The sequence below is a fragment of the Cryptomeria japonica genome, chromosome 7 (genome assembly GCF_030272615.1).
Source record: "Cryptomeria japonica chromosome 7, Sugi_1.0, whole genome shotgun sequence".
In the NCBI taxonomy this organism is placed as follows: domain Eukaryota; kingdom Viridiplantae; phylum Streptophyta; class Pinopsida; order Cupressales; family Cupressaceae; genus Cryptomeria; species Cryptomeria japonica.
Window position 1 is genome coordinate 711,451,379 of NC_081411.1, and position 24,617 is coordinate 711,475,995.

The window sequence follows — 24,617 nt, forward strand, 5'->3', positions numbered from 1 at the left end:
TAAAATTTTGAAAGAAGGGGGTGAGTTGGGGACATTTCCTACCTGTCCCCACATCCCAAAAAATCCCCCCATGGGGCACAAGGTTATTTTTGGCAAGGGACATGTCTCTGAGGAGCATATTTTCAAACCCTTCTGGCCTCACAATTCCCCCTTCCATCCAACATATATATAGCCTAAAAACTAAGAGGTCCAAGAAAGACCAAGGTCAACTATAGTCCTGTTGTGACGTTTTCACACATCGCCCCATTGCAAATGGGGACCCTTGCTTTTTTTTTTAGGGTTTGTTTTTTGGTCTTTTAGGGTTTTGTTAGTTAGCCTTTGCATTTTGAGTGCTGTCGGGGAGATCAATAGGATAGCAAGTCCGGCTTGAGTGATGTCCTGATCCTGGAATTTGGCTAAGTCTGAAAGTCTTGATCCTGTAATTTGGCCAAGTCTGGAATGTCCTAATCCTGAAATTTGACTAAGTCTGGAAACTGAAAAACCTCAAAAAACTAGATTTTGCAATATAACTCCTGGAGGTCTGAAACCACTCTCAAACATCCTGAAAGTATATATGGAATATAACTTAAAGTATAAGTGATCTTTCTTCTTTCTTATACTTAAATGTTATATTCCATAAAAATTATCCTGATAGAGAGTTCAAAAAGTCGAATTTCGCTCCTGTCCTTCACTGAGGATCCAGAGCGAATTTCGCTCCTGTCCCTCTCCAAGGGACCAAGGCAAAGCGCTCCTGTCCCTCACCAAGGGTCTAGGGCGAAAAGGCTTATTTGAGTCATTCCTGACCTTGTTTGGTCAAATTGGAACATCAAAGGCATGGTGAAGGACGAAATGAGCATGATAGAGCATCCAGACTTGATCAAAGACAATGAAATGATGGAGTTTTTGTCTACAAAGGTAAAAGCGCTCTTGTCCCTCACCAAGGGACCAGAGCGATTTTCTTTATATGCACAATTTTAGACCTTTTTTGGACATTAACTTTTATTCATAGCATGAAGTAAGGTGATATCTTCCCTAGCAAAGGAATTTCGAGATGAAAAGTGAAAAGATTTGGCCTAGAGGACAAAATTCGCTCCTGTCCCTCACTGAAGGACCGGAGCTTGAATTCCAAATTTGCATTATCCTTGCAAGATTTAAGTGATTTCGCGATTTGAAGAGGTCAAGGGAAGTATGTTTTGCCCGTTGAATATAACTTGAGTAGGCCACAAAGAAGAGAATCAGCCCAAATGGTAGTAGGCGCTCCTGTCCCTCTCCAAGGGACCAGAGCGATTTTCTCACAAGACAAATTTCTGGCAAAGGTAAAGCAAGTTTCATGTTTGGGATGAATGAAGGGAGGCATAATCGGCCCATTGAAGATAATTTTGAAAGTTAGCAAAGCATAGGAGAGCTCATAATTGCCAAGGCGCTCCTGTCCCTCACCAAGGGACCAGGGCGAAAAACACATTAACAAGCCTTCCTCCTCAAATTGGGACGAATCCAGGTCAAGGCACAAGATTGGAATGATATTTAAAAATGCTTCAAGGAGGAATGAAGTTGCAAAGACCACAAAATGCAAGGTCTAAAATGCATGGGCGCTCCTATCCCTCTCCAAGGGACCAGAGCGATGTTATTGATATCCATTATTTTCCCCAAGCTTGAGCGCTTACTTCAAACAAATCGCATTAAATGCCAAATTCACTAAAACCTTGAAATATTTTAATTAAATTGGCATTTAATAAGGTTGCGTTGGTATTTAATAATTAATTTAAGCCTTGGAAAATCGAAATTTTTAATTATAAAGGCATTTAAAATTAATTATTAAATTAAAATTCAAAATGGGAGCGCTTAAGGTATCATTTTAATGTTTTGGGGCAAGTCGGCCTTCTCCTTTTATTAATTTTGTTTATTTTTGGTTCTATTTTACCAAGTCGGCCTATGGATAATGAAATGGTGAGCGCCTATATAAGAGAGGTGTGTTGAGCGATTTTAATCCATCATTCACTCATCATTTCAAATGCGATTTGGAAGGGCAAAGAAGAAGTGCGAAATCTAGCTGGAGTGGAGCAAATTTCTACTAAGTGTGGAGACTTAGGAGGGCGAAATTCATCTTGAAGGCTATTGGAGAGGCGTATTTCTTGCTAGATTGGAGGATAAATTCCAGATGTGTTGAAGGTATTTGAAGGCGAATTTCCAGATTTTTGAAGAGGAAGGTGGAGTTCTTTTACAAGCTAAAGGAGGTGCATTTTATCCAAGGGAGAGCTTTGATCTACACTTTGCCTAGCAAAATTCTCCTATTTTTTCATCATTTTTTGGAATTAATTCCCAAGTGAAGGTATGGCGTAATCACCTTGGCACCATTTTTGAAGATTTAAATTTTGCTTTGAAAATCCTAAATTAGGAAATGATAACTCAAGATTTATCATGAAGTTTCCTAAATTAAAATCTTGAATCTTCCTTTTAAAGTTTAATTTTTAGATTTCAAGATATATTACTAATTTTGAAATGTTGTGTAGGTATCAAGATGGCGACTCCAAAGCCCAGAGGATCTACAAGTCGGCAGGTTCTCATCAAGGACGATCAAGCAAGGACAAGGACGACCTTCTTCGATCCAGCCTAGCATCGACAAGGGCGACCTCTTCCAATCCAACATTCCAAGGCGAGGTACATCAATCATCCTGCACATCAAGGACACAAGAAGTTAGAACAAGGGTTCGTTGAAGAAGCAGATAGTACCAGATGAATTAATTAAAGCTAGCTTCTCAACAACATCAAGTTGAATATTTACCAAGTTACAAGTGTCAGACGAGGTGGCATCCTAGTCATCACTTCTCCAGTCAGTGTGGTCCACCTCAGCATTTCCAGATTCAATGTACCTAACTCATGGAAGGTGGCACAAACTCCGATGTACCTACCCCAGCTATCCATTGGTGGAATTTTCTAGAGAGGACATGTGTCCAAGCAATACAATTTTATCATTGGTCAAGCATTAAATGTTATGTAATGGTTGTAACAAACCCTAATTAGGGTTTTCATTGTTGAATCTTGGCCATTGATCTCGAATTGATCTAAGCCATCGAATTGTATTGAGGGCACTATATAAGCCTTGGCATTTCATTTTGTAAAGGCAATAGTTAGAGAATAGTTGGAAGCAGTTAGAAGACAGATAGAGAGTAGTTAGAAGGTGATTAGCTAGTTGATAGAATAGCAATTAGAGTAGAGTAGAGAGAGAAGGCAAAGATTGTTGCCAAGATGTTGTTGTAAAAGACTTGTAACTTCATTAAAGAAATGGTGAAATTTATGGGTCGATTCGACAATTTGCATGGTCTCTATACTTCTCGTATTTGATTTCATGTTATTAGATGAGTGGAAGAAATGTGCTTGATTGATGGTGGAATTCGTATATCCATACTACTAGCAGTTTGTTGATTGCAGACTTGCCTTGTGTAGTCAACTGGAATCATTCAGCTTAAGCTTAACTTCAATTGTCGCTTCTTCATTGATATGCATCAACCAGATGGTGTCTATGCCTGCAGTGATGATTTGAACATCATAAAGCTTTCCTTCGAAGATCGCACTAACCTTGTGGAGATGTTCCTGTGATGTCAAAACAAGACTTAGTTAGAATTTCATCAAAGATCAATCATTGCTCCTACATTCCTTAGTATTAGGATTAGATTCTTTCCTCGCCCTCATCTTTTTTCCTTTTTTCAAATCAAAACTAGTAAGAGCCTGTGTTCCAGCAATATTCAAAACAGATCAGACGTTCAATCATCAAATGTAAGTCCCCTTGTGATTCCAGCAAATCACATCATACCACAGAGAGCTTATCCACACGTAGAGACCCTACATCAAAGAACCTTGGAGTCATCCTGATTGATCCTTTTTCGCAACATCTTCAGCAATCAGAGGCTTTACTCAAGAGAGGATAAGGTACCTTTAGGTATTTTATTCTGTGTTTGATAGTGTACAAAATACACGTCAACAAGTCCCAAGGTAAAACCTAAGTTCAACAAGCATACTATTTAATGCTACCATACACAAGCACTCCTTACAGTTCCCAAGTGAAGATGTTCATGATGTCTCATGTTGGTGCTCCCAGAATTTCAATTTGGCCAAAGAAAATACTAAACAGAAGACCCAAACAAGTAGATACTCTACTAGCATGCCTTTCATGGCATAACAAGCTAGCACACTTCATAATGAAAGAGAAAGAAATTTCATAATTTCTACAAAGGACCAAAAGCATGTTGATGGGATTCAAGAAGCGCAGTCCATTTTAACAGAGATTTACAAAGGCAAAGGGAACATATAGCTTATTAAAAAGTAACTAAGTACAAAGCACTAAAGAAACATTATATACATATTAAATTTTGGAAATCCATATTTCTACCCATAACCTTACCCAAGATTTATTGAGAAATCAATTTTTAAATAACTAAATAACATTCAAAATTGCAATGAAAAAGTCCATGTGAAGACTAACATACCGTTATGATCTATCAAAATCTCGTAAATTAATCAAACTGGTGAAAAGAATCAAATGCCAAGGGAACCTCTGTCAATAACAAAGCAACAAAAACAATAATTAGAAAGACCCATGCTTGTGGTATTAGAATTTTTATTTTCCAATGCCCTAGAAAACACTTGTTTAAACCCCAACCCTACTCAAGAAAAATATATACATCCCAATTTACAGGGAATAAATGTGCAATAATATAATCATTGAGGAAAATGTGCAGATAACTGGTTTTTGCAAGAAGTTCAAATGAATAGGTTTCTTTCCTTCGAGTTCGAATTATAGTGCAAGGCACGAGTATGTTTGAAGAAATTACACTGTTAGATTTCAAATGAAAGCGAGTATGTTTGTTGTAACTGAACCCAAATTCGAATTTAGTGGGAAGCTTTGGATGTGTTTATGGTATTTAAATGAAAACATTAAACCATATTGAACACTAATACAAAACCTTAAAAATTTAACCCTTATCCTATCCACATTGAAGCTAAATCCTAAACAAATTTCACCCTAACCCCAACATTAAACCAAATTGACCACTATCCATAAACCGAGTTGACTTTAATCCTAAAACAAATTGAGCAAGTTACACGAAACATAACCAAATTTAGACCAAATTAAACCCAAGTATTCAATGAAATTGAATCCCAATCATGTAACACTAAACCCAATTGAATGGTAGTACTAAACAAAATTATACCCTAACACTAAGAGTAAACCAAATTGAACCCCTAACACTAAACCAAGTTGAACACAATTGACACCTAACATAGAATGTAATTGAAAAAAGTAAAATAAACCATAACCCTAAACCTAATTAAACGATAAAGCAAATTGAACCCTAACTCCAAACTTAAATGTTGTTGTAAACAACTACACTATAAAGTAAAAGATGAAAAGCTGAAAAATATGTTTGATTTTGTTCTAATTTTTGTTAAGAAAAAGAAAAGAAGAAAAGTTAATTATTGTTAAAATATATTAAAAATAAATAAAATATATAAAAAAACTGAAAGATAGCAAAAAATTGCAGCATCTTTTAGTATTAATATATCTTAGTTTTTACTACAAAAGTTTATACCCAGTAAATATGTAAATGAAAAACTTGTGTGCTGAGTAAAAATAATGCACATAAAAATAATTTTATATGCAGAAAACCATACTATATTATTCTTTGAATTATAAAATAAACTACTTAGAAATAATATAGCATCAAAAACAATAATCAATGAAATAATAGTATCTCTTATTTCATTGAGTTTTTTTACATCTGAGGCTCTGCCTGTTTTGTGAGACAACACAACCATCCAGAAATGGAGGCTTTGTATCTATCAATAACATTTGCTAGAATAGTTTTAAGGGGCACTCACATTAGATTTAAGCAACTAGAACCATCACCATTGACCAATTCTGACTTGTTTCACAAATACTATTTAGTATTAAATTTTGGAGTATAACCAATTGTCAGGACTCAAAAACAGAACCTATTAAAATTAGAAAAGCTCTCTAATTGATCCCCACCATGTACAAGAACAATAACCCTACTATTCTCTTTATCTTCAAATTCTGTTTTCACTTTTGTTCCTCGAAAATCTCCAAATCTCATCATTTGCCGAACTTCCCACTATGCATTGTCTGTAGTAAGCTGTGACATCATTTTGCTTTGTGCAAGGCTCATCTTTGTTCCTTCTTTCTATTAGAATATTTAATTATATTTTAGTCACCTATATTTAGTTCCTTGTTTAACGGTTTCTATTCTGATTTTTTTTTTTAATCAGATTCTTCTGTCTCTTGCTTTCACTTAGTTGACCTCGATCAACCTCGATTTTCGTGATGGCATCATTAACCAACATCATGTTGGAACACAGTTAGAAGTTCAACGGCCGCAACTACAACACCTGGAAACAGCGTATGCTTACCATCTTTGAGTATCGTTGCCTTGATCAGCTTGTTTTGGGCAAGGAATCTCGTCCTACAACAGCAGGTGATGATCAAGACAAACATGATGTGAAAAATCGAGAGGCTGTCATGCTTATCAAACTCTCCATCACAAATGATCAACTCCCACAGGTGCCTTCAAGTAAAACAGCAAAAGAGATCTGGGATCTTTTGAAGGATCTTCATGAAACATCCGACAAGAGCCGAGCTTTCTTTCTGAAGAATATGTTGTTTTCTATCATGATGGATGAGAAGTCATCTATCCAGGCACATCTTACGAAGATCAAGGACATCCATGATCAGTTAGAAGCTATAGGCCGAACCATGGTGGAAGAGGATATGGTAGTGATCACGCTGAAAAGCCTTCCCAGATCCTACGAGCATTTCATTGATACACTCAATATCTCCTCTACTAGTGTTGATTTGAAGTTTCCTGATCTTTGCAACAGGCTGCTCCAACAGGATCAATGGAAGCAGCGCTAGTTCATCCACTCAACAAGCTTTCACAGCCTCAACTTCACATAAGTACAGGGGTAAAGCTTCGTCCTTCCAGCAAAAAGGACAAGGTCAAGGTCAACCTCAGCAGTCTTCCAAAAAGAAGAGCTTACAGTGTTCCTACTGTCATATATATGGCCATTTGGTGAAAGATTGCTGGAAATTGATAGCATCCCAGCAATCCAAGCAAGGAGGGTCCATGCAGAAAGCCAATTCTGCCACGCATCCTGATCAAAAGGACTCTGCCTTCTATGCGTTCATGGCCCAAACCTCCTCTGATGATGTTCAATCATCAGCCTGGTACATTGACTCTGGAGCCTCTCGACATTTCACACATCGTCGGGATTGGTTTACAGAGTACATGCCTTTCACTGATTCAGTGATCTTTGGTGGAGGTGAAGAGTATTCTATTGTCGGCAAGGGCAACGGTCAGATTTCATTTGTTGGGAGGGATTTAATATTCCTCAATGTATACTTTGTACCTGGTATGAAGCTCAATCTACTGTCAGTCAGTCAGATTATGCAGCATTCACCACAGCTGGATGTCGTCTTCGGGTTGCACAAGTGCAGCATTGTTGACAGGGAGACTCACACTACAGTTGCAGTTGGTATTGAGGATCATGGTCTTTATAGACTTGTTGATTCTACTGGTTCTCAGGAGCTCACCATGGCAGCTAGGAGTACTTCCATCAGCACTCTTTGCCATCAGCGATATGGGCATCTCAATGTCCACTATCTCTCTCAATTGGTTCGAGAGGATCTAGTCGTAGGATTACCTAAGATTCAAACTCAAAGTCATGGAGTTTGCGGAGCGTGTCAAGCTGGAAAGCAACATAGGACTCCGTTTTCAGATGGAGACGCTTGGAGAGCATCCAAGGTCTTGCAACTCGTTCATGCAGACATCTGTGGTCCCATGAACACTCCTTCAGTCACTGGATGCAGGTATTTTCTATTATTTGTTGATGATATCAGCAGACGCATGTGGGTTTATTTTCTTAAGCAGAAATCAGAGGTGTTCACCATGTTTCAAATGTTTAAGGCCTTAGTGGAAAAAGAGTCTAGCTGTCAGATAGTCACTCTTCGGTCCGACAATGTAGGGGAATTTTGTTCTACAGAGTTCACCAACTTTTGTGCATCACATGGCATTAAGCATCAGCTTACCACACCTTACACCCCACAACAGAACGGTGTTGTTGAGCGCAGGAACCGTACAGTCACTGAGATGGCTCAGTCTATGTTGGAGCATAGAAATGTTCCAAAACACTTTTGGGCGGAAGCGGTCTTCACTGCAGTCTACCTTTTGAACCGATCTCCCACAAAGGTCATTAAGAAGATGACTCCAGAGGAAGCTTGGTCTGGCAAGAAGCCCAAAATCAGTCATTTGAAAGTTTTTGGCTCTACAGCTTATGTTTGGATTCCAGATGCCACGCGCACCAAACTAGATCCAAAGAGTCAGAAATTGATGTTCATTGGCTACAGTGACAACCACAAGGCATATCGGCTGGTTGATATAGACACTAATCACCTCATATTCAGTCAAGATGTAGTATTTGATGAAGAAAGAGGGCCTTTTCAGCCTTCCTCTCCTGATTTGAGCACTGAGGATCACCCTCCAAAGGCTGTAAGTATGGGTGTTCGTCTTCCCTTAGCTCCACTTGATGGGAGGGATTTAGTTGACTCTGAAGTTGTGGGTTCTCCCAGGCATGACATTGCACCCCCTGACTTTCCTCAAGATCTTCTCGATCCACATCCAGAGGAGCTTGCTCCAGATATTCCAGGCACTCTTCATTCTGTAGCAGATGTTGGTACTTCTACTCTCCGGCCTAAGTGGTGGGCCAAGACCATTGGTGATCTTCATGATGATGAGCTCATCGAGGGTAGATCCATTAGAGGTAAGAGCCAACAACACAGTTAATTTTGCTCTTATGGCTAGCATTCACAGTATTTATGAGCCTCAAACATATATAGAGGCTAAAGGTGTACTTGAATGGGAAAAGGCTATGGCAGCAGAGCAACATAGCCTTCTGAAAAACAACACTTGGGTATTGTCTGATCTTCCTCCAAGAAAGAAGCCCATTGGCTGCAAATGGGTGTTTAAAGTCAAGTATAAAGCTGATGGAAGTCTTGATAAGTACAAGGCTCGATTGGTGGCAAAAGGGTTTTCACAAAAGGAGGGCATCGACTATGAAGAGACATTTGCTCCCACAGCCAAGATGAGTACCATTAGGCTTGTCCTCGCTCTCTCAACTCAATTTGGATGGAAAGTCCATCAAATGGACGTCAAGAGTGCCTTTCTCAATGGTGATTTGTAGGAAGAAGTCTACATGACGCAGCCTCCAGGTTTCAAGGTTGCCGGTAAGGAACACCAGGTATGTAGACTAGTCAAAGCACTCTATGGCCTCAAATAGGCTCCTCGTGCATGGTACATCAAAATTGATAAGTACTTGATTGATCAAGGCTTTCAGAGGAGTCCTTCAGATCCCAATTTGTATGTCAATCATACTAGTGATGATATTCTATTTCTAGTAGTCTATGTTGATGATCTCATCATTACTGGCAATGCAGCACATCTGATCATGCAGGTCGAACAGAATTTGTGTCAGCATTTGATATGACAGATTTGGGACTTCTCCATTATTGTCTCGGTGTAGAGGAGGTTTGGCAGACTGATAGCCACATTCATTTCTCAGTCAAAGTATGCCAAGAGCCTACTAGATAAGTTTCGAATGCAAGATTGTAAACTTGCATCTACACCTATGGAGATAGGGCTCAAATTATCAACCAAATCAGATTCACCTGTAGTGGATGAGTCTTCATTCAGGCAACTAGTGGGCAGCCTCATCTATCTCACCGCCACTAGACCTGACATCAGTTATGCTGTGAGCTATATTTCTCGCTTCATGTCAGCCCCAAAAGTTGAACATTGGGTTGCAACAAAGCGTGTGCTTAGATATGTGAAGGGCACTCCTGATTTTGGCATTTTGTACAGCAGAAGCAAAGATCCTAGGCTGGTTGGTTTTACAGACTCAGATTGGGCAGGTTGTGTTGATGACAGAAAGTCAACTTCTGGGTATGTTTTCAGCTTGGGTACAGGTGCAGTCACATGGACCAGCAAGAAGCAATAGGCAATAGCTCTTTCCTCGACCGAAGCAGAGTATCGGGGAACTGTTAAGGCAGCATGTGAGGCAATTTGGCTACGCAGGATGCTTGCAAACATGCAAATGTCTCAACCAAGACCTACTCCCTTGTTTTGTGATAATCAAGGGGTTCTAAAATTAGCCAAAAATCCAGTCTTCCATGAGCGGACAAAGCATGTGGAGCTTCATTGTCATTTCATCCGCCAGCATGTTGAAGATGGATCAGTAATACTGCAGTACATTCCTACAGAAGATCAGACTGCAGATATCCTCACTTTCCTAGTCTACAGTTTTGCAACACAAAAATATGAGAATCAAGAAAATAATTTAAATTGGAGTGCAATGTAAATGTTTTTCATGGTAGGAAAGAGATTGGTTGCGAAGGGAGATGGAGATTACTAAATACCCCCTTATCAGTTTCAAACTTTGTATGTATGAATACTTCTTTTCTAATTTCTTTTGAAGGACTTTCCTTTGATAACATAATTGGCTTTAGAGTTTTGACACTTTGTTGAAGGTTGAGAACTAGCATGACTATTTGAGAAAAGCATAATTGTATAATAACTCTGTATCAAGACTATTGTTGAGTAAACATCACTTGAACACAGTTGTATAATATTCTTGTCAGAGACTGCAGTCGTCTGGAGCCAGTCTTCCCTATGTATTCAAGCAGAAGGGAGATTATCAATCATGTTCATTTGCAGCAGGTTTTTTATATTTGTCACCCATTTAGCGTAACTGAATTGCTGTAAGGTGTGTTTTTTTTATGATTTTGTCTGTGTCTTTTTTATTCTTTTCAGCATTTAATTTTGTTGAATTATAATTGTTTTTAATGTGTGAATTCCCTCTATATTTGTTTCCAATAAACTGAAATGCATGAAATGATTTGTATTGGACAACTGTTTATTTGGAAAAAAAGGACTGCTTTGAAGCTGTGAAACAAAATAATGAAATATTTGTATTACACCACACTAACACATAGCAGAGGAGACACTTACATGTGTATATAGACATGTTGCGTGTCAGAAAGACTCTTATCATTTACAAATATAAAGTTTTTAGTGTGTACAAACAAAGGAGGTTCATTTAGATTGTTAAATACTACTGATTTTCTAGCACCTTGTAGAGAACAGTGATCAACTGAATCACTATGCATATAAAAGTAAGAATGCGGAATTGGTCTGAAAAATAAAAATTAGAGTCGGGACGGCCGTGGCTAATCACTACGCATATAAAAGTAAGAATGCGGAATTGGCCTGAAAAATAAAAATTAGTCGGGAAGGTTGTGGCTACTCCAGTGATATGGACATTAGCTGAGATACATATGCTTGTGGAATGCAGATTTGAATTGGATCCAAAATTCAGAAGTAGCCAACGTTACTGTTTTTGGTTGGAAGACCAGAATGGGATTGCTCAACCAATCGACAAGGCCATGCCTAGAAATTAAGCATATAATCCTCGTGACAGAGAAAATCATCAGGCTAGCTACACCCAGATCTGAAGGGCTGCAATGAACAACATAGTGGAAACTTTGACACTCACCTGGTCTACTTTACCATACTTAGACGTGATGTATGGCACTGTGTAAGGTGCTTGGCTTACCTCTTTCCTGTAAGTAGTTTATAAGGTTATTACACTACTTGACTCCTTTGTAGTTTATCTGCCCTGTTCCTTGTGTTTCTACCTTCGCATTCACCTGTAGGAACAATTCCAATATTGTTAACAATGACTTATGGGTATTGCATTTTTGGATATTGATATGGACTAGGCTGTTAAATTTTGAGTGGCCTTTTAGCAATCAGTTCTCATGGCTGCAGTGAATGTATCTGAGTTTCAAGGGTTATATCGATTCAGTTCAAAGGCTATGCTTGTCAAATTTACCACTAAATGACAAAGAATCGTTAGGAACATGGAAGAAGGAACCACTGTGAATTGTATTCATGAAAAAATGTGATACCTGGTAGCAACTGCAATAAATGGGCTAATAAAAATGGGGCTCAAAGAATTGCATACCTACGTGCTGCGAACCGCAACTGTATCCAAATACTACAATGCCCTTGCACAATTACTAGAATTAAAGACTTTAAAACAGTGAAAGTTTCTAAAGCCTTCTCACAAAATCTATTTTGCACATACCTTGCGATCATAGCATTCCATGATAACAGATTTCTACGAGGCATTCTGTCAAACAATTCACATGCCTTGTCCATCCTTCCACATTTTGCATACATGTCCACCAAGCCTGCTGAAACTACAACATCTGATAGAAGTCCTTAATCCTCTGTGCTTTATGGATGTCTATATGCTGCTTATCTACATACTATTTTGTGTTAAAGATAATTAAAGTAACCTCATCTCATTATCTGAATCAATGCCTAAACACTTAACAACAAAACGCAAATCAGGGTTAACTTTAAAGAATTACTAAGTTGAGACAACTCTCTACAATTTGAAAAATTTCACATGGCCATCATTTTTCCTTGGCGTATATTAGTCCAGTAAAAATTATTCCAAATCTCGCATAGTGCAAGAATTGAAGTGGTGTTGCTTGTAGCAGGGAATCCATGCGGTTCATATGCGTTGGGCTCCCTAGTGGATGTAATAGAGAGCAAAAATCCTTTATAAACTGCAAATGGGCCAGCAAAAGATGACGCCTCTAAAACCGAATTGGCAATAGTCTGATTGAAGAAAATTTGTAGTTCCATCCTGTTGTGACATTTTCACACATCGCCCCATTGCGAATGGGGACCCCCTACTTTTTAGGCCCTCCCGGTCTTTTGGCTTGCATTTTTGGGGTCTTTTCGCAACAGTCTCGTCAATCTCTCTTCTTTGCAAGTGTTTGGGGGTCATATTGGTCAAGTCTGCCTTTCGTTTGAGCAAATTCGGCTAAGTCTAGGGCCTGTTTTGTCCTTTCTCTAGGGTTTTGCCTTTTGTCCTAGATTTTAGGGGTTCCTATTAGGGTTTCGGGAAAATTAAGCATACGACTGGAATCAGGACCCTCCAAGGGACCTCCCAGTAAAATTTGAGCCCAAACAGAGCAACTTTCTATTTTTAGAAAGTCCCTTTTTTCTAGGGATTTTTCCGAGTCCCGGAATGTCACCATTTTGCCAAAAATTCAAACATACTATTTTTAGTAATTTCTATTTTTAGTAAGTTTCTATTTATAGTAAGTCATTCCTACGTCCTGTTTTAGGCTCTAACTCTGACATTTTGGAAAGTTTCTATTTCGGGAAAGTCTATTTGTGGCAGGATCAGGCTAGCAGACAGCGAAGAATCAACATGCACAATCACTTCTAAATCTGGAAAGTTGAAAGCAGACAAGCAGGGGTCTAAAATGGTTAAGTATGAGAATCATCCCTGAAGTGGAAGGCACAAAATTGTTCTAAGTCTGGAAAATCACCTTCAAACTCCCAAAGTGGCATCTCAACACAGACAGTGGTCAAAATTTGGCTAAGTTTGGATCTCCTATTCCAGAAGAGGAAAGCAAGCATGATCATCCAAGTCCATAAATTCACATCAATCCACCAATGCCATCCTGATCCGAAAATGGCCTGAAATTTGAGTAAGTCTGGAAATTTGGAAGATCTTCCAAAATCCAGAATTTGCATTATGAATCCTATGGACCTGAAACCACTCTCAAACATCCTGACAATATATATGAAATATAACTTATACTTAAATGTTATATTTCATATATATATCCTGACGAAGAGCCTGAAATGATGGAAAAATCCATGAATCCATGAACGTGGTGAAAATGCGCCCAGGTCTGGGCTGGGGCGCTGAATTGAAGATGCCATTCACAAGTGCAATAATCCACCTCTCCATGGACAGAGCCAAAATGCGCCCAGGTCTGGGCCAGGGCGCTGAATTGAAGATGCCATTCACAAGTGCAATAATCCACCTCTCCATGGATAGAGCCAAAATGCGCCCAAGTTTGGGCTGGGGCGCTGAATTCATGAAGCCATTCACAGAAAGAAAATTCATGAATCCTTGGCATGGTGAAAATTTCACCCAACCTAAAAAATTGAAATTTTGCCTAAGGCATGGAATCCAAGGAATCAAGGAAGAATAAAACGCAGAATTCCTCTCGGGCGAATTTTCGAATATGCTATTTTTAGACACCAAATCTCACCCAAGTGTGGAAAATTTTATAGATTCGGAATCGGGGTGAAATTCTTCATCCAATGAACCTAGCTCCTAAATTTTAGGAGGATCCCTAAAAAATAGGGATGTTGAAAAGGAGACATGGACAATTCACAAAAACAATGAATTCCTTCCCCAGGAGGAATTTCCGCCCCAGCCTTGTAGAGGGCGCCAGAATGAACAGTGCACAAAGAGATGAATTCCTTCGTCGGGGAAGAATTGCGCCCAAGAAGAAGAAATTCCAGGAAAGGTGAAAATTTGGCTAAGTGATGGAAATTCCTTCCTTCAGGACAAATTTCCAGGAAAGTGAAAAAATTGACTAAGTGATGGAAATTCCTTCCTTCACGACGGAATTCTTGGAAATGTGAAAATTTGGCTAAGTGTTGGAAATTCCTTCCTTCAAGACAGAATTCTAGGAAAGATGAAAATTTGGCTAAGTGTTGGAAATTCCTTCCTTCGGGACTAAATTCCAAGCAAGGAAGAAATCACACCCAAGGATGAATTGAACATAAATTTCAAGGCAAGGAAGGAATCAGGGATGAACGGAACAAGAAATTCCCCCCCCAGGGAAAAATTTGAAAAATCCATTCTCGGGCATCAAATCACATCCAAATTTCAAAAGTTTTACAGATTTGGATTCGTCGGAGAATTCTCTTCCTTCTGGACTTGAAACCCTAATTTGTGCAAAATTCCTAAAAAAATAGCAGATGTTGAAAAATCATTGAAAATCTTTTCCAAAGCAAGGCAAGTTCAAAAACTTCAAGAAAAATTCTTCATGGATCAAATTCCTCTCTCCTGAAGTTTTCTCTCTCCAAGGTTTTCTCACCAAGTGGCAGCCTGGTCATTGCATGTTGAGTTTATGGCAGATTCCTTTTGCATGCAGCCGCCGCATGTGGAAATGATGGAGCATTTATGACATAATGGGGTGATTTTTGCATGGATGAATATTCAATGCATGTTGGGCGAATTTGAAGGAGGTGGTGCGTTTAATGCGCAATGGATGTTATTTTGGGTACTTTTGAATTAATTGTATATGGGCATGATGGGTTATAAATTGGAGATTCCCACCTTGTTGCATCTTGAGTGGAGAATCTTTTGGGCAAACCCTAATTAGGGTTTTGCATGTAGCCAGGGCTTCAAGCCTATATAAGGTGTGACCCCCCTCATTTGTAAAGGAGGGAGCTTGGTATGAAATTGTTGCGATAAGTTTTTGAGAAAATAATAGTGAAACATTATTCTTTGATGGTGTCCACTTCAATTATTTTTTCAAAGCTTGCATGGTTTCACCTTCCTCACTTAGATTGGAAATAGTAAAGTGCTTTGATTTCAATGGAGAATGCAATGGTGTCTGATGAATTTCCATGGTTCATACTTTTTGCATCTTGCTGATTGTAACTTGCAGTGTAAAGTTAGCCTGAGCCACTAAACTTGTGCTAAGTTCGGTTGTGGACAGTCGTTTGGATTGCGTCGTGTTGGGTATTCAAATGCACTTTCTCAATATGAAAATCCTTCATCATCCTCAGAAGATTGCACCGGTTCTTGCGGAGTTGTAGTTAAACTTGGCGAAGCAGAGCTCGGTTTATTTGGAATTTGTCCACCAGAGCACTATTCATTGTTATCACTGCCCTTAGGAGTAGATTTAGATCCTTCTAACCCTTTCCCCTTTACTTTCAGTTCATTTTAGTCCGTTCGAAGCAACAGCATCGCAGAATTGTCATATCCAATGATGGAGTTCCAGCCACAGCAAAGAAGTGAAAGAACGATGCAAACGTAAGGCCCCTTGGATTACCAGCAATCACATCAGCCAACTGAGTCACGTCCGTAAGCATAAAGGAACCTTGGAGTCGATTGTTTGAACTTCTTGCAATCTTAGCATGCAATCGTACTTTGATCAAGAGAGAGTGAAGTGACTGTTAGGCAACTTTATTCTGTGTTAGACGCTGTCATAAAAAACACGTCAACACATCCCTATACACAAGGCCTTGGCACTCAGAGAGGAGGAAGTGTAGAAACATGGCCTTAGAATGTTCAAAATCCCCAAGGAACTTATGTAATTGTGTAAAAAGGATCAACATAGTTTTATCTAAACTAGTTAACAGAAATAAACACTGGTAACTTATACCGGATGACAGAAACCCCATCTAAAACCAAGATTGGAGTATTACTAGATGATATAGTTTTGAGACTTGAGAGAGCCAATTCAAACTCAACCCAAACGAGAAAAAGGGGATGGTGATGAATTCAAATTTGATGATCTTAAGTGCTAAATTTTCAAAGATTTCACAATAAAAAAATTTGCTAAAAATCCTCTGAGAATCGAAACATTGGTATAGGAATTTAAGAATCAAAATTGACCCACAATTTCAATTTACTTGACCTAAGAATTATGTCAGCACTATGTTCGTCAAATCCCCCAAAACAACTCGTCGTTTATTGTGAGGCTGAGCATCAAAAGATTCAATTATCTAGATCATTCTAACCAAAACATTCACAATTAAAAACATAATTATAATATATGGCTTACATTTCTAAACCTTAAAACCTTCTGATGAAGATCAGAAATCGTGTCATTGATGCCTCTGTGAATTGGGTCAACCCATAATTGAAGCTCCTCGCTCTAGGCATTATTCGACTGCTGCTCAGGCCTTGTCTGAAATAACCATAACATAAATTTCTGTATTGCGTAAGTTTCTAACCTATTTTTCATAGTTCTTTCAACCATGGTCCATGAACGTGCTAATATACAAAAACAATGCAGGGAAAAACCAAAGTATGAATGAATACACTAGAATTACCTTGACTGAAAGGGCCCCATACCAAAGGCCGCCAATGTCAATGAAAAAATCTCTAACTGGGGAAATTAGAAGCAGAAGACAATAAAAATTCAAATGCAGTAACAAAAGACACAACAAACTTACTTTGCGATACCCTGCAATTCATCCAGTTTTCCCAGACTTACCAGTCTCCAGTGATAGTAGTTTCCAGATTTAATCCAAATTTTTAGTTGCAGTTATTTAATCCAAATTTTTGGCCAAAGGTCTTCATACATTTGCTTTCAGTGCGGCGCCTGAACATTCGAGAAACTGCTGGAGGATAAACACGAGTATTTATTTTAAATTAAATCTCCTGTCATGAAACCGAATGAAATGTGCTGAAAATTAAATGAGATTTGACCGCACACAATAAAGTTATCACTATTGCGAAATTAATCATAGTTTTGGAAATAAAAATAAAAAAAAATTAACGGCAATAATCAATAATAAAAACAAGAGCTGTGATATACAGCTAGAGTCCCTGCCTTGTGCTAAATCTGGTGAGGGAAAGGTAGAGATTGTGGGTACTAGGAGAAAATGAAATATGGGAAATGAAGAAATATCAGTACTATGCTGTAAAATCATAGTCGAATTGAGATTGCTCAAACTTTCTCATGATTTAGAGCTTAACATCCAGATTATTCAACTCCGTATTTTTTGTGTTTAGGTGGATTAAGATTGACGGGTTAAACTCAAGGCATCAAAATAAGAAAAATTGTATGAATATGAGAAGAAAAGATTTTTAATTCTCTTAGCGTGTAGGTGAACACGGACTGAAATCTATCTTTATATAGTCTTTGAAGCATAAATAAATAAATAGGCATAGCACAAAATGCTATTGACTTTAGTTGTACTGATGTGTCACAGAAAGCTACAGACATGAATCAGTGGACAACAAAAAAAATCATATCCAAATATAAGTTGTCATGAGAACCATCAAAGGTTAAGAACAATTTTCTAGTATAAAGTTACTTTGAGCATGTAAAAAATGTATAAAAATAAATAATACTACATATGAAAAGGTAACGACTTTTCTCACTTTACTGCTTGCAGGAATCTTTGTTAAAAAAAATACATATATAATATGATTTTAAAAACAATTTACAACTGATATTTGGTGCAAAAATGATAACTGGTTGTCACCTCAGGTCCATGTTTAGTGGCTAAATGGAAGGATATCCCTCCCCTGGCTATTAATAATGATATTGTTTTAGCTTTTGTAGAAGAACTGCGTAGGAGACCTTTAGTTTTCCATAATAAGGAGGATTCTTTGGTTTGGGTTAAAAATGCTACAGGCTCCTATTCGGTAAAAGAGGGGTATAATTCTTTGATTCAGACCCCTATTTCTTTTTGTTGGCCTACTAAGCTTTTCTAGCATTCTGTCTGTCTTCCAAAAGTAGGGGCTTTTGCTTGGTTGGCAGTCCAAGATAAAATCCTTACTGGAATGCGATTGGATAGGCTTGGGATTACAGCAGTGTTTCCTTGTGTCTTCTGTGGTTATTGTATGGAATCGGTGGATCACCTTTTCCTGCTATGTCCCTTTGCCTTTGAATGTTGGTATTGGTTGTTTGGTATGTTAGGGTGGTCTTCTACTCTCTGTTCAAATCTACTTTCACAATTTCGGTCCTGGCCCTTGTTGTTTCCCGCTTCGTTTTACTCATATCTTTGGATAGTTGCTCCATCTCTGGTGATTTGGAATCTTTGGCTTGAAAGGAATTCAAGAATCTTCAAACATAAGTCTGCATCTTTGGCAGACATAATTGGTAAAATCCAAGCCTCCATTAGTGAAGTGTTGATTTCTTTCATTCATAAAAATTTAGATCACCTTAAATCCTTTTCGCATTGGGATAATTGGGTTACTTGGAGATGGCCTTCACTTCATTTAATGTCTTCTCATGGGGTTTTATCAGATGCATCTTCTTTACTTCTTAAGCGCAAGATGGCTAAGTGGAGTTCTCCCCCTTTCCCTTCATTCAAACTTCAGTTTGATGGGGCCTCTAAGGGAAATCCGGGGAAGTCTGGGATTGGGGTAATTATTTTTTATTATTCTTCAAAAATCATCAAGGCAGTTGGTAAATATATTGGCTATGGCACTAATAACTGGCTGAATTTCAAGCTCTATCCTTTGGACTTGATCTTGATCATTCTCTAAACATCAAGGATATTATTATTGAAGGTGATTCAATGCTGGTTTTTCAGGCGGTTGCTGTCAAAAAGTGTCTCTCTTGGCACTTGCAGTATCTTTTGGAGCACATTCTCCTCCAACTTAATGGTTTTTCCACTTTCTCGATTTCACATTGTTTTAGAGAGATTAATGTTTTTGTGGATTTTCTTGCAAACAAGGTTGTTAGTGAAGGTGTTGATTGTATAGAACTTGCCCCTTCAGACTTTCCTATCTCCTGCATGAAACTTCTATCTTAATAGTCCTTCTTGGTGGGGTTGTTCTTTCGTAAGTGCCTATAATGAGGGTGTTCGCCTTTGGGGCAATACCATTATTATTGACATTTATTGGGAGAATCTCCTCATTACGAAAGGATTTTGTTGTGATTTTTGGAGAATTTCCTCACCTCATGGGGAGTTTACTTCCTTGAATGGCTATAGGGGGGGTGTTGTCTTGCCTTATGACAGCATCTCTGTTTTAGCTATTCCTGGTAGTAGCGCCTTATTAAGTAAGGAGGATGGAGGGGCAATTTAGGCCCAACTGACACTTATTTGATAGTGAATTGGGGTTGGGTCATTTCTCATGTTTTTTCTATGACCACATTTTTAGTTATAGATACCCCTGTTGATGGCTATTCTCGTTCTTCTTTTTGTTAATTTGGTGATTGCCTTTTGGTCTTTCCTTATCTATCAGCTCTATGGTATATTGGTTGGCAATTAGGATGGGTGAGTTCATTTTGAGGTTTTGTGTAATTATATTCCCAATGGGACAGGGAAGGGATGCCTTATGTTCGACCGACAGTTTTGGTAATTATTGGTTTTTTGCTTGGCATTGTTTTTTTCCATGAAGTTGTATGTTGGGTTTATGGGTTTAGCATCATAGCAGCTGGTTACCTCAGTTTTTCTTGGACTTTTTAGGGACTGATTTGGTATTGGATTCTATGCTACTCATTATGTTTCGTGGATGAGTTTGGGTATTATGCTTGGATGCCCTGTTTTTCTGGCAATCATTTCTCCTTGCAGATAGATTGGGTGACTTTGTCATGAGTTTTTATTTTCACGCTTTGTGCATTGATCCTTCGGATGAATCATTATGCTTCCTGGGTGTCGTGTTGGCTAAGCATTTGCTTTAATGATTGGGTCTGATGTAAGCTATGTGAAATTTCCATAGTTTGTATGAGATCTCTTGCTGGGCATTTTCTCTTATGATGATATGGTAATCATACAGTGGTTATCCTCTTCTCTGTTATATATTCCGAATAGGTGCTCAGGTATGACATTCATTCGTCTGTTCTTTTTCTCTGTTTCGCAATGCTCTACATTATGTGGAGTTTTTTTGCCAGAGTTGGTGGTTGGTGGCTTTTTTTGAGGAATTGGAAAGTGCAGTTTGTTTGGTGGTGTAGATGGTTCCTTATCATGATGTTACTGATATGGCTATTGCTTTGGATTATTTTATGGATTGGTTTCTCCCTGTTTCCTAAAGGTTTTCTCCATCTTCCTCTACTTCTTATATGGTTAGGCCTATGTATGCTAACCATTTTTATGGTGTCAAGACTGCTTTTCCTTGGTTCCCTCTTGGTTGTGTGTTTTGTTCTATGCAGGGCCTTGGACTCATGTGGTGCATAGGCAGATTGGTGTTTTGATGGTTGCATTTTTGGGATGATATCTTCTCCACTAGGTCACTAGTTCCTACAAGCTCTTCAAAGCTTCATTTATATATAATATAATCTATAATGTAATCAGGGTTTGTATTTGGGTTGCCTATGGGCTATTGTAATGGGTAGATAGGCTTACGTTTTCTTGAGCAATACTGAAGGGTTTTCTTACTGGTTATTTCCCCTCTATGCTCATTGAACCAGACGCCATATAAAAAATAGAAAGTTTTAATATAATTTCAGTGGGTCATCCACTTTTATAAAATAAAATTAAAAAAATTGATTCAGCAAGTTGTCTGAAATTTATTGTTTCAAACAATAAAAGAGAATAAGAAGAAAGGCAAACAAAAAATCACTGTAAATAACAAATATGTTAATGCCCTCGAACTATAATTCCAAATTCGCAGTGTTATAAGAACTGAACCAGAGGATAGATTTATAGAAGCGCCATGAATGAATAATCTCTAGAAATCTACTGTATTGTCAAAGATTCGATTTATGAAAGAAGAGTGCATTAAATCTTCAAATACGGATACTTGACTCTGAGTGTGTGAGACAAGGAAAGATCGATCTAAAATTAACAGTCCATAGATTCTTCAAATCACCACATAATGAACATATGATAAGAGTTGTATGAATTGATACAACGAGCCGAGAAAACAGAGTATTGTTTGTTGAGAAAAGAACAATCCATAGATTCTTCAAAGCACTACACAATGAACATATAATAAAGAGTTGTATGAATTGATACAATAGGTAAGAAATGAGAGTATTATCTATAGAGAATACTTGATTCAGAGTGTGAGAGACAAGTAAAGATTGATCTAAAACTAATTGTCCATAGATTCTTCAAATCACTACATAGTGAACATATGACAAAGAGTTGTATGAATTGATACAACAGGGCAAAAAAATAGAGTATTGTTTGTTGAGGAAAGAACACAGTTATGAGCTCTATGTTGTTTTCTTCTTCCTCAATATCATTCATACCAATCTCATCTTCCGACATGTGTACATTTAGTGATTGTAGAAATTACAACCATAAGTCAAGTAACCGCACAATATCTACAATCAGTATTTTGTAGTATGTTTAGAATTAGTTTGCAAATATCACATATTATAAAACAACTTTAAATTAAAGCATAGTTGTATGGGACATTTGTTTCATCTGGAATAATTCAATTGATAAGAGCCTAATCAATAAATTAGGAAACATGTGGTAGGAGTCATAAGGAGTGTCTATTTGCCTTAATTGGAGTATATTGTGATTATGTATAGACCTAAATGCATGTCATAGAAATACCATCTATGGAGATTAAGGGCATGTATGCAATTTACAAGTAAATTTAGTTGTAGGAAATCTAATAAGAGATTGTTGTTTGTCATTCCAAAACAGAAACACAAATACTTTTTGAAAGAGATAAAAATCACTAGGATCGTCAAGATCTCCAAAATTTATTACATTGAAACCAGAGAGAATAATACATGTGATGCATCTCACATTTTACCAAAAACTGTCACTAACCACACACCTCTACTGCTATTTTCATCTTATTTGTAAGTATATATGGTTGAATAAATTGTAATTCTCTAAAAGTAAATGAAAATTAGAATTAAAATATATGTGTATAATGCAAGAAAATGTCCAGAGTGCAAGAGCTTTAAGGATTATGGAAAGTGTTCCAATCCAAATAGATTTTAACAGTGTCCTTTACCAATTCGAAAATGCTAAATTGTCAAAATTATTAAAAGTTGTAGATTCGACTGTCAACTGCTATGCGATCTAAGAGCTATGTGAGGCATGAACTAAAATAAATTTCAAATAAATTACTCGTGGTGGATTAAATATAATCATTTGTTTAAACCGCATGAGAATAAATGAGAGTTGGAGAGACTAGATGATCATTTTAACAAGTGAATACAAGGTTTATCGCCTACCCAGAAAGGTTAAAAAGTAGGCACATAAGAAAAAACGAAGAAAAATCCACTTTACAATAAAACTAAAATATAATCCCATAGCTGGACAAGATTCGAATCACGGTGTACCCCTGGATCTCTTATTAACCAAGAATTCACACTAATTTTTTAGTTAAGTAATCGTCTAAGTCAAACATAAATTGCCATTACTATCTTTGTTCGCTTTTGATGACACTTGAATCTAAAATAATAGTTTAAATAATAAAAGATAAATTAATAATTAAGGAAAGATTAATCAATTTGTTTGCCACAAATCCACAATAAAACATTCAACCTGTAAGGGAATTAAAAGGACCATCAGTCACTGGGTGCAATGCCTAGTTACCAACACACACAACATGAAGAAGTTGACGAAATACAACTTCAGAGATCCCAAGAACACCTGCATGCAAATACCTGTCACAAGAAGAGAATGGAGGCACAAAAAGCAAAAAAGCATAAATGCTCTGAAGAAGAAAATTATCATTCAGAAAGTGAATCAATTTAATGAACAAGTACAATACAATCCTTATAAAAGGATAATAGAAACCCTAAAGATATGCAACCCTAAAGAAACCCTAAAGGGATGATGTGTATTTAATAATTTGATATAATTATTAAATACCTACAATATTTATTAAATGCCTAAGTTTAGCTTAAGCATGGAGTTTAATAGACTAATAGTTAAATAAATAATCATTAGCTAATACAAGATAACTCTAACACCCCCCCTTAAGATGAACTTAGGGAGTAGCTAAAAAACTAAATGCATGAAGCAAAAAATGCAACTACATGATGAAGGCAAAGTTGGGTCCCGACAACATGGCCTGATGAGGTACCTAATCACAGCCAAATCTCTATGAACTAGAGAAATAGAGAAAACCGCGTGGGAAAAAACTCTACTCCAAAAAGAGATGGAAAAGCAAGAAGAACACCACTGAAGCAAGCAATAGCTGCAAACACTGTCGAAGAGTAACTGTTGATCTGAAGAACCTCCACTGAAATAGAACATGATCAAGTAGAGAAGACTGTAATCTGCATGAGTGCCCTCAAATGACACTACTCGAATCAGATGGCAAACAAAGGCAAACAACTGAACTTGAAGATACAGATGGCATGAGACACCAAAGCTTGAAGAGCTGATCAATCGAACCAAGGAAGCATTAGAACTAGTAGGACAAACCTCCCCATAATGCTGAGAAGGGAGAGGGACAGGTACACTGAAAAGAACGACCAACAGGAACTACATGATGAAGAACCAGGAACATCAAAGGTGCAGAGAAAGTACATAGTGTCGTAGAAGGAACACTCACTTGACACACATCATGAGGTGAATGTCATGGAAGGAACACTCACTTGACAAAGGTAGATGGCAAACAAAAGGCAAACATCAACCCCCTCATGGCACTTTATCAATAGTGCATGTACAACAAGGCACAAGATGTGCATGATCCCAAATAAACAATGCATGATGGCACTTTATCTCAGTGTGTTTGCATAAATACAAGATACAATGATAAGAAGACTAGAAATAGAAATGAGAACCAAAATAGAGACATCCAACCCAAAGAAGAGATCCCAGGACCTGAAACAACCAAGATATCCACCATAGTGTTGAAAGAAAAAAACTAAATAAAATATGCATGGAGCAAAATCTGGAAATAAAACTCAGATGGCTAGAAATTACACAACACACACTTTCCGAAAATATAAATTTTTCAAAAAACGGAGGTCGGATGCTCATTCTATGGCTCCCGGAGTGCAAAAACTAGACCTCACTTTGACTAGAAAAAAACATAGTCAAACAGAAAAATTGGAAAAAATTATCAAC

General features: G+C 37.7%; 1 protein-coding gene across 7 annotated transcripts in view; it reads right to left on the reverse strand.

Annotated features, from left to right (window-relative positions):
- LOC131040226 (U11/U12 small nuclear ribonucleoprotein 59 kDa protein) overlaps positions 1-17,346 on the reverse strand; it is a 147,544-nt gene extending 130,198 nt beyond the window's left edge. Inside the window, exons 1-4 of one of the 7 annotated variants that reach the window (XM_059207732.1) lie at positions 17,162-17,345; positions 16,998-17,053; positions 16,727-16,852; positions 4,464-4,531 (exon numbers count right to left, since the gene is read on the reverse strand). The gene's annotated coding sequence lies outside the window, so the exon portion shown is untranslated. Of the gene's footprint in view, positions 1-4,463; positions 4,532-12,192; positions 12,308-16,726; positions 16,853-16,997; positions 17,054-17,120 lie in introns of those variants that run through there. The other 6 variants (XM_059207733.1, XM_059207731.1, XM_059207737.1 and 3 more) reach the window with 6 other exon arrangements.
- Positions 17,347-24,617: the final 7,271 nt, after the last annotated feature.